General features: G+C 47.4%; 1 long non-coding RNA gene across 1 annotated transcript; it reads left to right on the top strand.

Annotated features, from left to right (window-relative positions):
- The first annotated feature begins 187 nt into the window (after positions 1-187).
- On the top strand, positions 188-2669 carry LOC128774926 (uncharacterized). The gene is made up of 2 exons (XR_008419450.1): positions 188-1440; positions 2203-2669. It is a non-coding gene; the product is annotated as an uncharacterized LOC128774926 (long non-coding RNA).
- The last annotated feature ends 9444 nt before the right edge of the window (positions 2670-12113 follow it).

Raw genomic sequence — 12113 nt, 5'->3', positions numbered from 1 at the left:
CAATGGATACAAACAGCGAGCGTCTCAATGGATACATTCTCCCGGCCAGCCAATGAGCGCGCTGCGGAAGGGGCTGTTGCCGTGGGGACGGGCCGGCTGGAACAGGTTGTGTTGATGAATTGTTAATGAGTTTGTCATTCACAAAAACGGAAAGGAATTTCCGCTCCGGATAAGCCCCAGTGCAAACAAGCTGCAACAGCGGGCTCGGCGGGAGGAAGGAGAAAGAAGAGGAGGCGGCGGCGGAGGAGGAGCGGGGCACATAAACCAGGGCACTTCAGTTGTCTCATGTTTCCTTCTGTTGAGAGTTCACACTTCGCGTCGGAACTTTTGCGCACAAATGGTGCAATTAGCAGGCACAAAAGCCCTTGTTCGTGACGCCTGTGTTCGCAAGCTAGCTTTAAGAAAACTTGTGCTTTTTTTTTCCCTTTTTATTCCCTTTAAACTCATTTGGACAGGAGTTCGCCTGAACCCCCCTCCTCCGCCCTTCTTTAGGCGGTGTGTGGCATTTGTTTGCCAGTTTAAAAAACCCAGCTCTGTTTGCTCTGATGTTCTTTTAGCTGAGGCTGTGTTGGGGCTGGTGAACTGCCTGGGCTTTAGTGACCGATGAGGTGTTAAATGCTAATCCAACATCTTTCGAAACAAACTAGGATTTTGTTGGAACATTTTCAAGCAAGCAAACAAACAAGTGCCTGGTTGTCCAGATAATAGGGAGGAAGGTTGATGGGGTTTTTTTTGTTTGTTTTTAATAGCGTTTAAATTACTTTATTTTGTTTTTAAACAGTGGAGCCTGCAGAAACAAACTGGTTGGACAGTTCGATGCTTTTATTCCCTTCCAGCGGCCTGGGGCGTTATGAGCCATTGTTCCGGGGATCCAAGCCCTACCCCCCCCCCCCCTTCCTGCGGTCACCCACCGCGCGCTGGGGGGTTGCGCTCGTTAATCATTACTGGGCAGCTAGCTCGGCTTCCGACGGAGGAGCCGGTCTGGCGCGGTTGCCGGGTCTAGGTGCATTCTGGGCGCGCGGAGCCGGGCGGGCTGTCCCCACCAGCGGCGTGTCGTGGGGGAAGTCCTACCGCAAGGCCTGCGGGGGCCCGCGCAGGCTCCGCGATCGGCTACGGTAGACTAGAGAGGCCTGTCACAGGGGAGCCTTCGGTCTCACCCTGACAACCCCCTCCACTGCGGGTCGCAGGGCACTAGCGAGCACCAGCTGCGCCTGCGCGCTGCGCTCCTGGCCAGCACCCGGTCGCCCCCGCCTCCTGGCTCAGCTGGCGCTGGGCGTTGGGCTACCCTGAGGTCGGGTGGGGGGCCGAAAGCGGGCCTCTGGGGTTCCGACGCGGCCTGGGGTGGGTAAGAGGCGAGGAGGAGTGCCTGCCGGGACCCCTTGCTCCCACGGAGAGCTGGGAGTCGCAGGGAACGTCTCGGCCGCTCTGCAGGGCCAGCAGGTAACTGAGGAAGTGCCGGCCAGGCGGGCTCGCTGCTTTCTGCCGCGGCGCCGGGGAGCAGGGCGGGCCGGCCGGGGGCCGGATGGAGGCGTGGCCGGGTGGGGGCCGCGGCGGCGAGGAGGCGCAGACCCCGCGCGCAGAGCTCTATTGTTATATAAAAGTGCCGCGGCCTGCCCCTCCCGAGCGGAAAACCACCTGTGTACCGCCGGCCGGGCGCTGGGGGCAGGGGGGCCCTGCGGCCGGAAAGCGCGGGCCCTAATCCGGCCTCCCCTCCCTAACCCCCGGCGGAAAAGAGGCCGCGCATAGTCCCGCCGCCGCCCGGGAGGCGGAAGCGGGGGCAGTGGTTCGAAGGGGAGCGTGTCTCCCCAAGTGCCCCTCCCGGCGCCCACCGCGAGTATAGCGGAGGGCACCTGAGGTCGCGGGGTCTCCCCCAGCCAGACGCCCCGCACCCACGGGCCTGCCTGCTGACGCCCCGGCTCCGATTTGCATTTTTAGTCACCCGCCTCTTCCTTGGTTTGGGGAATGTAGGCTAAAAAAAGGCGGCTGCGAGGCCCAGGTTGCCAATTTTGGAGCTGTGCTGCAAGCAGGCCGCCCCTGGAGGAGCGTGTTCAACGAAGGTGGGGGTTGCCGCGCGCTCTCCCCGCGCCTTTTTTGGGCATCCCTTGGAACAAAATTCCCATATTTCACTGGGTATCATCTAGTTCCAACTGGAGGAGGCCTGCGCTGGAGTTGAAGCCTCCGATCCACCCCCACCTGTTACAGGCCTTCCCACCCCAAGACGTTCCAGTCACTGGGTCCTGGGGGCGAGGCAGGACGCTCTGCAGTAGAACTGCGAAGGGTAAAATCTTTCAGCCTGGGATGTCCAACAGAAGAGACAGGGAGGGAAGTCGGTTGTTACTTAGCTATTGTAAAAGTGCACTACCTGGGCATGAATTCGGGAGGATAACCGCAACACTTCTCAAACCTGAAGACAGAGACGCTTAGTTTGACCTATGCTTCCGAATCCTACATCAACGGAATGTCAGTTCTTCTCAGCACTTTCTAGAAAATGCCATTCGGACCACTCGGTTCTAAGAAGAGGGGCGTAAAGGGTCTTTGAAGCGTGGTGGCCAGGGTTGAAATTGTGCCCCGATCACTTCCTAAACGTTCGGCCTTGGTTAAGTCATCTTTTGTAAACCTCATCTTCCATGTGGCATAATGAAGATAATAAAAATATCCACTTCATAGGTTCTCTGAGATGGTTAAATGGGTGAAGCTTCCTGGCATGATGGTGATGTGCTATTGGCTGTTGATGTTTTTATCGCTGTTAATTCCCAGCCTGCACAATGGTCTGAGTCCTTTTCATCCAGATGCCCTTTGAGGCCTGCCTAACAGCCCGCCTGGAGCTTGGCAGTCTACAGAAAAGCCCTCTGAGGAATGCCCCAGGCAGTTTAATCCATCCCAATTCAGCTGTCAAACAAAGCAGGTGCTGTTACAGACCAGTGTCAAAATCCTTTAAGATGGCTAACACAAAGTACCCAGCTACCTTTCTAACTTCTGCCTAACTGGTCCCCTATTAAACACCCTCTTCTCCAGCCACACCAAAATGATAAAATAGAAACAACATGTAGATTGCACATTTACTACGTGGAAGGCTTGGTTTTGATTTCTGTGTTTACATGCATGATTTTGGTCAGTTTCCAGAAAACCCCATGAAAATCATCCCCATTCACAGCGCTTAAGGAATTTGCACGAGGTCACATAGTAACAAACAGTGGGGTCAAGATTTGAGGTCAGACCATTAAGGATTAGCACATATGCGTTTTACAGGGTATGATGGAGCCCACGCACTGCGCTGTTCCCTGCCAAAATTTGAAGGATTGAGTTCTACGTTTTGAATTTTGACCACCAGGCTTTTTCAGCTTCACATAGTCTGTTGCACCCTCCCCATCAATGTCAAAGATCAAAAGTTAGACTTATTTCCCTGCCGTTTTATATCTGGTTATCTTCTTTGCACACACCTCTTCATTAGTCAGCCGTGCACTAAATGCTGCATATCTTTCTTCCTCCGAATTTGTCTTAGATTCTAATCCTGACAACTGCCATTACTAATCTAGTGTGTCAGCACTGCACGTGGGCCTGGGTTCAAACCTTAGCTCTGTTACTCACTAGTAGTTTGATAGGAGAAAGTCACTTAGCTTCACTGGCCTCCATTCATTCGTTCATTCATTCGTTTATTCACTCATTCACTCCTTTATTCTGGGCTCCAGGAAATCAGGGAATAAAATGGGCAAGAATACCTACCCTTCCCCCACTCCGAGCTTACGTTCTGTTGAAGACAGACAATAAACAAAAGAATTATACAGTATGTTAGAAAGTGAAAGTGCTGTGGAAAAAAACAAGGGAATTCAGTAGTGTGTAAAATTAGGAATAGTTATACATTCATTACGGGCCTAGGAGGATTAGAGACACCCAAAAAGTGTAGGGCACAAAGTGGGTATTCAAAAGATGATGTTTTTAAAACTCACTGCCTTGTTCCTGCAGAAAGTTGACTCCCCGTTGCTGGTGATCTTGCCTTGATCCTCATCATCCTGGCCCTGTTGCCCAGGCTGTCAGGAAAAAGGCTCTCGGAAGAATTCTAGCATCAGGAAGAACCACAGGCTTTCTGATTTCCGGAGGCCCCAGTTCCCTGCTGAGGGTATCATTCATATGCAGAAAACGGTGTTTCCAGATTTGAGCATGAAGCAGGTCTTGCCTTACCCCTCAGAAGTGCACAGAAGCAATGTTACATGTCCTAATTTCTCTGTGTGTGTATGTATTTGTGTGAATGCACCACGCACTCCCGCTTGAATTCTTTTCATCAAGTGTTTCCCCTGGAAAGCCCCTTGAAAGTAAGTCTTTTGTTTATGAATGCTTGCTTGCCTATTGGAGAAGCATTCCAACTTTGCAGACATTTTCCTGTGTTTGAGGACACTTGCAATTTACTAGACCCAGAAGAGTTAGCATGACTTTTAATCTTCTTGAAGTAATCTCTCTGTGAATACAGTATTTATTAACACATCGTGTGAAAATAAGCTCAGTTTTCCGTCAATGAGAGTGTTTTGGAAGGTCTGACTTAAAATGTAGTCTTGTGGCATATTCAAGATTCACTTTTAGAAGTCCCAAGGAGGCCCTCAAAGTGACAGCCAGTGGCTTTCTGAACAGCTAAGCCTCAGAACAGAATTTCTCTGCAGTTGAGAAATGTGTTTGACACAGACCTGATTGAAAGGGCATATGGGGTTCACAAAACTCGAGCTGAACTCTCCTGACAGGTGCCTCACAAAGACAGCAAGTTCTGTCTGAACAGCAGGAACTGTGGAACACAAGAGGCCCACAGGCCTGACAATAGGAAACACACATTCTGCACACTGATAGGCCGTGCGTAGGGAAAGCCAAAAGGAGTTTCAAGCATGAGCCCCAAATTAAAATACCACGACTGCTGATCCTGGCTTGCAGTCAAACAGCCTGCCCCTTGATGAGTTGCTGAAGGGTCTTATTAAGCACAGGCTAATGATTTTCCCAAACAACGTGGAGGTGGGGAGAAAGGCAAGCTAGGTTAGACAGCAGCTAACAGGTAGGTAGGGAGCAGCAGTGCCAGAATTACACGTCTACAGTCACATCCAGGGAGTGGTTGGAGCTTTCCTAGAAAGGAGATGGACTTTTGCACCTTGCCAGAATGACATGACCCAAAGGAAACTATGAACCATTGTGAAGTCAGACCTTGGCCTCAGTCAGGCTAAGTTCTGAAAAATTACGGTCTTCATCGGCTCTCTTGTGTTTTGTTTCCCATCGCCCTGTGGAATGTACATTAATAGACATTCAGGATCCCATAGAGACGTGATCTAGAATATTCTTCCGAAGCTAGACAGTCTAGTGAGGAAATTCGTTGAAAGATAAAATGTTGATTTCTTCTTTCAGATGCATTCGTCCCTTTCCTTCCAGTTGCATACATTCATTGATTCCTCCCTCGTATCCTTTATTTCAAAACGTAAGAACTACAAAAGCATATGTAAATGTGTATGTAAGAAGTCATCAGGAAGTTGGCATCTCTGAGGACAGCTAAGCTCACTCACTGTTTTTTTGTTACTCTCGTTGTTGTTTGGAAAAGGATGATGATGCCTTGCTTCCCATTGTACTATTTCCAAAGCCCAGCAATATCCTTAGTGGGAAATTAGGCTTTGCCTTCGGGGGTGGCAAGGGACTATGTGTAGCTGTCTTGCCAGAAGCTCCCCAGTCATGTCATGAAGCATCATTGATGCTTCCTGGGCATTAGCCATGCTGCAGCTACACGCAGAACATTTGCCTTGTGCCTCCTTGTGTGGGCCTTGGCTCCTCTGGCGACTTTTCTCCTCATCTTGTGCTCCTTTATTTATGCAGGTGTGAACAATACAAATAACTGTTGGGTAAGAGAACTAATTATTATTCTAAGTAGGTGCTATTTCCTCTCAGCCCTTTTGCCTCAGCGATCAGTAGAAATGATTATGTGTGTCCACAAGACAAGCAAGGCACGCTTTAGCTTCATCGATTAAACTTAAGAACTTGCAGATCACCCAGAATACATTGAGGGAACCCCAGGGGCCTCCAAACTCCAGTGTAAGCAACACTGCTTTCGGCCATTTGAGGGGTTAATTACAAAAGTTATATTTGGGTATATTGCGAAAAACACAACGACAACATAAGGGCTACAATCTCTTCTACATCCAGCCTTATAGATGTTAAATTAAATCTAACTGCTTCCATGATACCTTTGCCAAGCAGATATACCGTTACTCGGGTTTTATAGTGGGGAAGGCTGGACTCAAATGTCAGGTAATTACACAAGAATCCAAACTTGCACCTCGGTCCCTTGGAAACCTGTCCAGTAGGTATGTTTTGCTCCCTACTTGATAGGTATAGCTCTAAAGCATGACTCCATGCAGACTGTTGTGAATTCAACCTGTTATAAAACGGCAACTTCTATATAACTTGTTAAATTTTATTTTGCTTGTCAAGACTGGGAGTTCTGGATTGACTCCAGGACTGGGGTTGGTCTGAGACCAACCTGGATTCTAATCCTGACTCACAAATTTTCTAATCATGTGACTCTGGGGGAGATCACATAATCTCCCTATGCCTCAGTGTCCTCATCTGTAAAATGGGGATACTATATTACAGGGCTATTGTAATGAATGACTTCTCTTTGTAAAGGGGTAGGAACAGTCCTGAAACAGTAATAATTCATTGACAGTTACCTGTTTTTATTAACACGCACACACATACAGTTCTTTTTTTTTTTTTTTTTTCTTTTAGAGAGAGAGGGGGACAGAGGATCTGAAGGGGACTCAGTGCTGACAGCAGTGAGCCCAATGCAGGGCTCAAACTCACAAACCTCGAGATCATGACCTGAGCCGAATTCGGTTGCTTAACCAACTGAGCCACCCAGGCGCCCTCAACACACAGTTCTTAATGTTTATTGACCTTGCTGAAAGGGGATTATATAGTGGAAAACACGACAGTGTCCGTTTGTTCTCAGGAATAGAAACTATCCATACAAGATTTTGAAAAAAATTTTGGAGAGTCAATTGCTTTACCTCTCAGCAGCCCGGAGATCACAGTTTCTGGTAAATTGGTGACACTGAGGTTGCTGCTGGCCTCAGAGGGACTGCCCAGCAGTCTCGGACTTGCCTGCCACAGGGCAGCATGTTCTCCCCACCCCCCGGCGCTGCCGGCTCAGGCCAGTCCTGTTGACTGCGTGTTCTGCTAGAGGGCAATTGGGAGGTTACCAGCCCAAGCAACGTAACCACCATCTCTCAGCGACCTGGGTTTGCAGTCTCTAATGGGAGCACCCATTTGTGTCATGGGTCCTCAACTTTTTAAGACCTCCTTGCATCTAAGAAACCTCATCTAATGAGAAGTTCCTTCTTTCCACTGTCTTCCTGCCAGGAGGAGATTTTCGGATGGGGTAGAAAAAGGGGATGAGGCAGAGCCAGGTATGAGAGCCAGTGTCCTGTGGAATGGAAAGGAATCTTCCATTTGTGGGGGAAGGGTGCTGTGCTGGAGGACACAGTATAGAACCCCTCCCCAGCCCTAAGTAAACAGACCAGTTGCTTAGCACAGTTTCTGTAGTGATTTTTGCACATGTATGATTCCAAGGCTATTTTTGTTAAACATCTGACAAGGGTGCATCTTTTGGTGAATTCCCATCGCGTTTTTCTGGACCCACCAAAACTTTCAGATTCTTTACCCAAACGCCAAAAGTCTAAATGCTTGGTAGGTCATGCCCCCCTCTTCCCACCTTTCCTCTCCTCAATCTTTTGCCTAAGCAGTTCCCAGGGAAAAAGACTCATTATTTATTTATTTATTGTTTGTTTGTTTGTTTGTTTGTTTGGAGAATCCCAAGCAGTTCTGCTCTGTCAGCACAGACCCAACTCAGGGCTCAACCTCATAAGCCATGAGATCGTGACCTGAGCCAAAATCAAGTTAGACACTTAACCGACTGAGCTACCCAAGCACCCCTTTTTTTGTTTGTCTGTTTTAGTTTGTAGTAAGAAATGTTTATTTCTAAAAATATGTATATTTCTACTGCTGAAATTGGTGATTGTCAGAGGAAGTGTGATAGGACCCCCGATCTCGTAGCCCACCTACGTGTGTAACCATGTCGCCTCCGGCCCTGGGCCATGTGACCCCCCACTTTACCTAGCATCTTGCCCCCACAAGATTAAAACCCACTGGTTTTGATATTGAACATTGCTGCCTTTCCTTTAGGATGGCCTATTCGTGCAAGGTGCTGTTACTCAAAGCACTGAGGGTAGAGAGAAAGACCTTTCCTCAGCCACACACAGTTTGCATAACCACACTTACCTATTAAAACATGTATTTTTTTTACTTGTTAAATTTGGTATGAGATTTACTTTTCTAGCGAGAGTGAGGTTGAGTGCGGTGAGAAGTGTCATGTAAACAGGAGCTCTAACCACTAGACACGTATGATTTTTGTCCAAAGATTCTGGCATTTATTCTATCCCCAACCTGGTTCAGAAGCAAAGGTTTCAAAAAACATAGGGGCCCAAGTCCCATCTCCAGTAATTCTGATTTAAATGATATAAAGGGGGTCCCAGGGTCTCAAAAATCCCCCAGAGAATTCTCATATGCAACCTGCAGTGAGAACGACTCACTCACAACACCTATCCCCCCCAAATCTCCTTGCCTAGGGGGAGGCTCCCAGCCAGACCAGTGGGTCTCAAATGTTTAGAAACACCTTGGAGGTACTTGCTCGTGGTCCACAGCCTGGCCTCTCACTTAAGGACCCTGATTCAGAATGTCTAGAGCAGGGCCCAGGCAAGTGTTTTGTAATCCAGCAGTCAGGAGTGGCTCACACAAGTGGGCCAGACTTTGGAAAGCTCCGAATGATATCCCAGCCAGCCAGGCTCCTCACCCATCAGCTCTAGTCAGGAAGTATGGAAATGTTTTGGGTGGTTACCTGGAATCAAATAGTACACTGTACCCACAAACATCAGAACTTCATAACAGAAGAATGCAATGTTAAACATAACTAACCTGCTTGTCCTTGAAAGCTCTATTCTTTTTTTTTTTTTTTTAATGTTTATTTATTTTTGAAACAGAGAGAGACAGAGCTCGAGCAGGGGAGGGGTAGAGAGAGAGGGAGACACAGAATCCAAAGCGGGCTCTAGGCTCTGAGCTGTCAGCACAGCTGACGTGGGTCTCGAACCCACGAACTGTGAGATCATGACCTGAGCCGAAGTCAGACGCTTAACCGACTGAGCCATCCAGGTGCCCTGAAAGCTCCATTCTTGAACTGGCACTCACTCTGATTTCTTTTCACGAGCCCTGAAACTGTACCCAAAACTGCCTGTGGATTTGCCTGAAGGAAGGTTTTTCTTGAAAATGGCATCAAGCGCAGGGAGCACCCGTTGTGTGTCGAACTGAAATGATCGCTGGGTTGTGTGGAGATCAGTCAGATTCAGACCCTGCTGTCCACAAAAAGTAGATTGGACTGGGTAGAATAGACTCATGTCCAGGTAGCTAGAATGTAACAGTTAATACGATCATTGCAACAGAAAGAAAGCAAGAGGAGGAAATGGTTCCTGGGCCTTGAGTGTTGCAAAGTATCCCAGAGAAAACAATATCTGGATATGCAGATTTCTCCTCTCCCTCATCCCAGAGGGACAGGAGAAGAAAGGCACTCTAGGCCAGAGAGACAGGTGGCATGGCCACCTTGGAGCCATGGCCATGCATGACAACAGTACAGAGAGTGCAGAGCGGCAAAGAACACAAGAAAGGTAGTGTAAAGCCAGATGCAAATGGGCTTTGGATGCTATGCTAAGGAGTTTGGAATTTTTCATTAGGCGGTGAGAAGTCATCAGAGATATTTATACGAGGGTGTGACATGATTTCAGAATATGATTCTAATAACAAAGAGGTGAGTAGATTGCAGGGGAGAGGAAAACCAGGGGCAGGAAAACCAATTAGGAAGCAGTTGCAACTGTCCAGGAAAATGATGCTATGCCACCCAAATCATCCTGTTCTTAAAATAACGTGCTCATCATCTTGCGTCGTTTTATTCCTTTTATTTCTGGGGCTAGAAAAATCACTTAGGCCTCCATGACTCAGAATCCCTCCCTATTAATAGAAGATGACAAAATACTCACCTTACCTCACATAGGGAGGTCTGTGAGATGCTTATAATTGTAGCCAGGAAGGAGGGGGCAATGTTATTCTAAATGCCAATGGTTTAATTCCACTCCAGGAGAGAAACTGCCTTTTGCCTCTTACTTTTATTATAAAAATCCCAGCCCCACAGAAAAGCAGAAAGCCCAGGGAAAGCATCAGAAGTGCACCCTGGAGAGAAAAGCCACTGCAGAAGTTTTCAGTGCTTACCATGCTTGCAACATGCTCGGTTGCAAAAGTGAGATTTTGTAAAGAAAGCCTGTCGCTCCATCGTTTCCCATTACAAGCAAAAGTGTGACGAGTGTTCCTTCTATCGTTCCTGTTGTGGCAGCGGGGGTGGGGAGCATCGGACACTCGCCGAAGGAGTTAACACGAGGTCATTTAAGTGAAGAGCTTGGCGTGAGGCTTTCCGGTTGTGCTCGCTTTCTTGGGTCTTGGAGTCTGTCCTCTTAGCAATGGGCACCTGGTCATGCCTTTTCCATCTGCTACCTGGCCCTTTCCTGCAATGAGATCTCCAAATCACTGCCCCAGACGACATCGGAACTCTCTCGTCTCTTTGGAAAAGTGTCACAGAAAGCACTGCTGACTGAAAATGCTGTAAATTTTGCCCAAATCACTTTGTCTTCTACCTCTTAAACAAATCTATGCTCGATATACCTGCTAAGGCGGTGCAAGATATTCTGAGGGATAAAAAGATAAGTCACATGGGGGACGCTCTCCCCTCCCAAAGCTAAAGGTGGGATTGTGACATAAGAGAGAATGTCTCAAACGTAGTATTCAGCATGCTCTTAGGACAATTCAAAGTTCTAGATCCAAAGGGACGGTCATGTTGGATGACTGACGTGTTCATTCTTCCATCCACAGCACTTGTCTTTATATAGATCAACTACATGGTTACAGACTGATATAGTAAGGGGGCGTGTCAGGACCACCTAAAGAGAAGATGATATATGGTGCTTTCTGAGGTGCATTCTCCTAAGTAATAAATGGTAAGTTCTAATGAAACACTTGATCTGGTACACTAAATTACTCTAATTCGTTTGTTCTCTCTTAACATGTACTTCTTGGAAAACTTACTGGTAAAATTGGTCACAAAGAAATTGAGACACTACAGCTTACAGAGAAACAAAAATTTTTAATCCTTACACAAATAGGATCATATTTTAAGGGCAGTTAAAATATCACAATATCACCGTCTGCATTTACAGGTACTCGTCCATTACTCGTTAGATTCCTTTACTACAAAGGGCTCCAGGAAACAACTAGAAACATGGCTACGTTGGTAACAAAGAATCAGTTATAAAGGGAAAGTAATAAATATTTATCCATTTATTAATAGTGTAGCCATTTGATAATTTCTGCTTCAGTCTTTAAAATTGTTTGTTTTTTTTTTTTTTTTTGAAAGAGAGAGAGAGAGAGAGAGAGCAGGGGAGGGGCAGAGGGAGAGGAAGACAGAGCATCCGAAGTGTGCTCTGTGCTTACAGCAGTGAGCCCAATGTGGGGCTCAAACTCACAAACCGTGAGATCATGACCTGGGCTAAAGTCAGATGCTCAACTGACCAAGCCACCTAGGCACCCTTCTGCTTCAGTCTTTAATTATTATTATGTTTATTTACTTTGAGAGAGAGAAAGAGAGACAGACAGAGTGCGAGCGGGGGAGGGGCAGAGAGAGAGGGAGACACAGAATCTGAAGCAAGGCTCCAGGCTCTGAGCTGTCAGCACAGAACCCGACGCGGGGCTGGAACCCATGAGTGTGAGATCATGACGTGAGTTGAAGTCTGGCGTTCAACTGATTGACCCACCCAGGCGCCCCTTCAGTCTTTCAAGGTGACATTCATTTCTTTAAAAAAAAAAAATGTGCAAGCCACAGACTGGGAGAAAATTTTTGCAAAAGACACATCTGATAAGGACTGTTATCTAGCATATACAAAGAACTCTTGAAACTCAGCAGCAAGAAAATGAACAACCTGATTAAAAAATCGGTCATAGAC

Source organism: Panthera pardus, unplaced genomic scaffold (genome assembly GCF_024362965.1).
Source record: "Panthera pardus isolate Hobbes unplaced genomic scaffold, ASM2436296v1 HiC_scaffold_6, whole genome shotgun sequence".
NCBI classification, from domain to species: Eukaryota; Metazoa; Chordata; class Mammalia; order Carnivora; family Felidae; genus Panthera; species Panthera pardus.
Note: the sequence above shows the minus strand (reverse complement) of the source record. Positions and strands in the feature narration are given on the sequence as shown.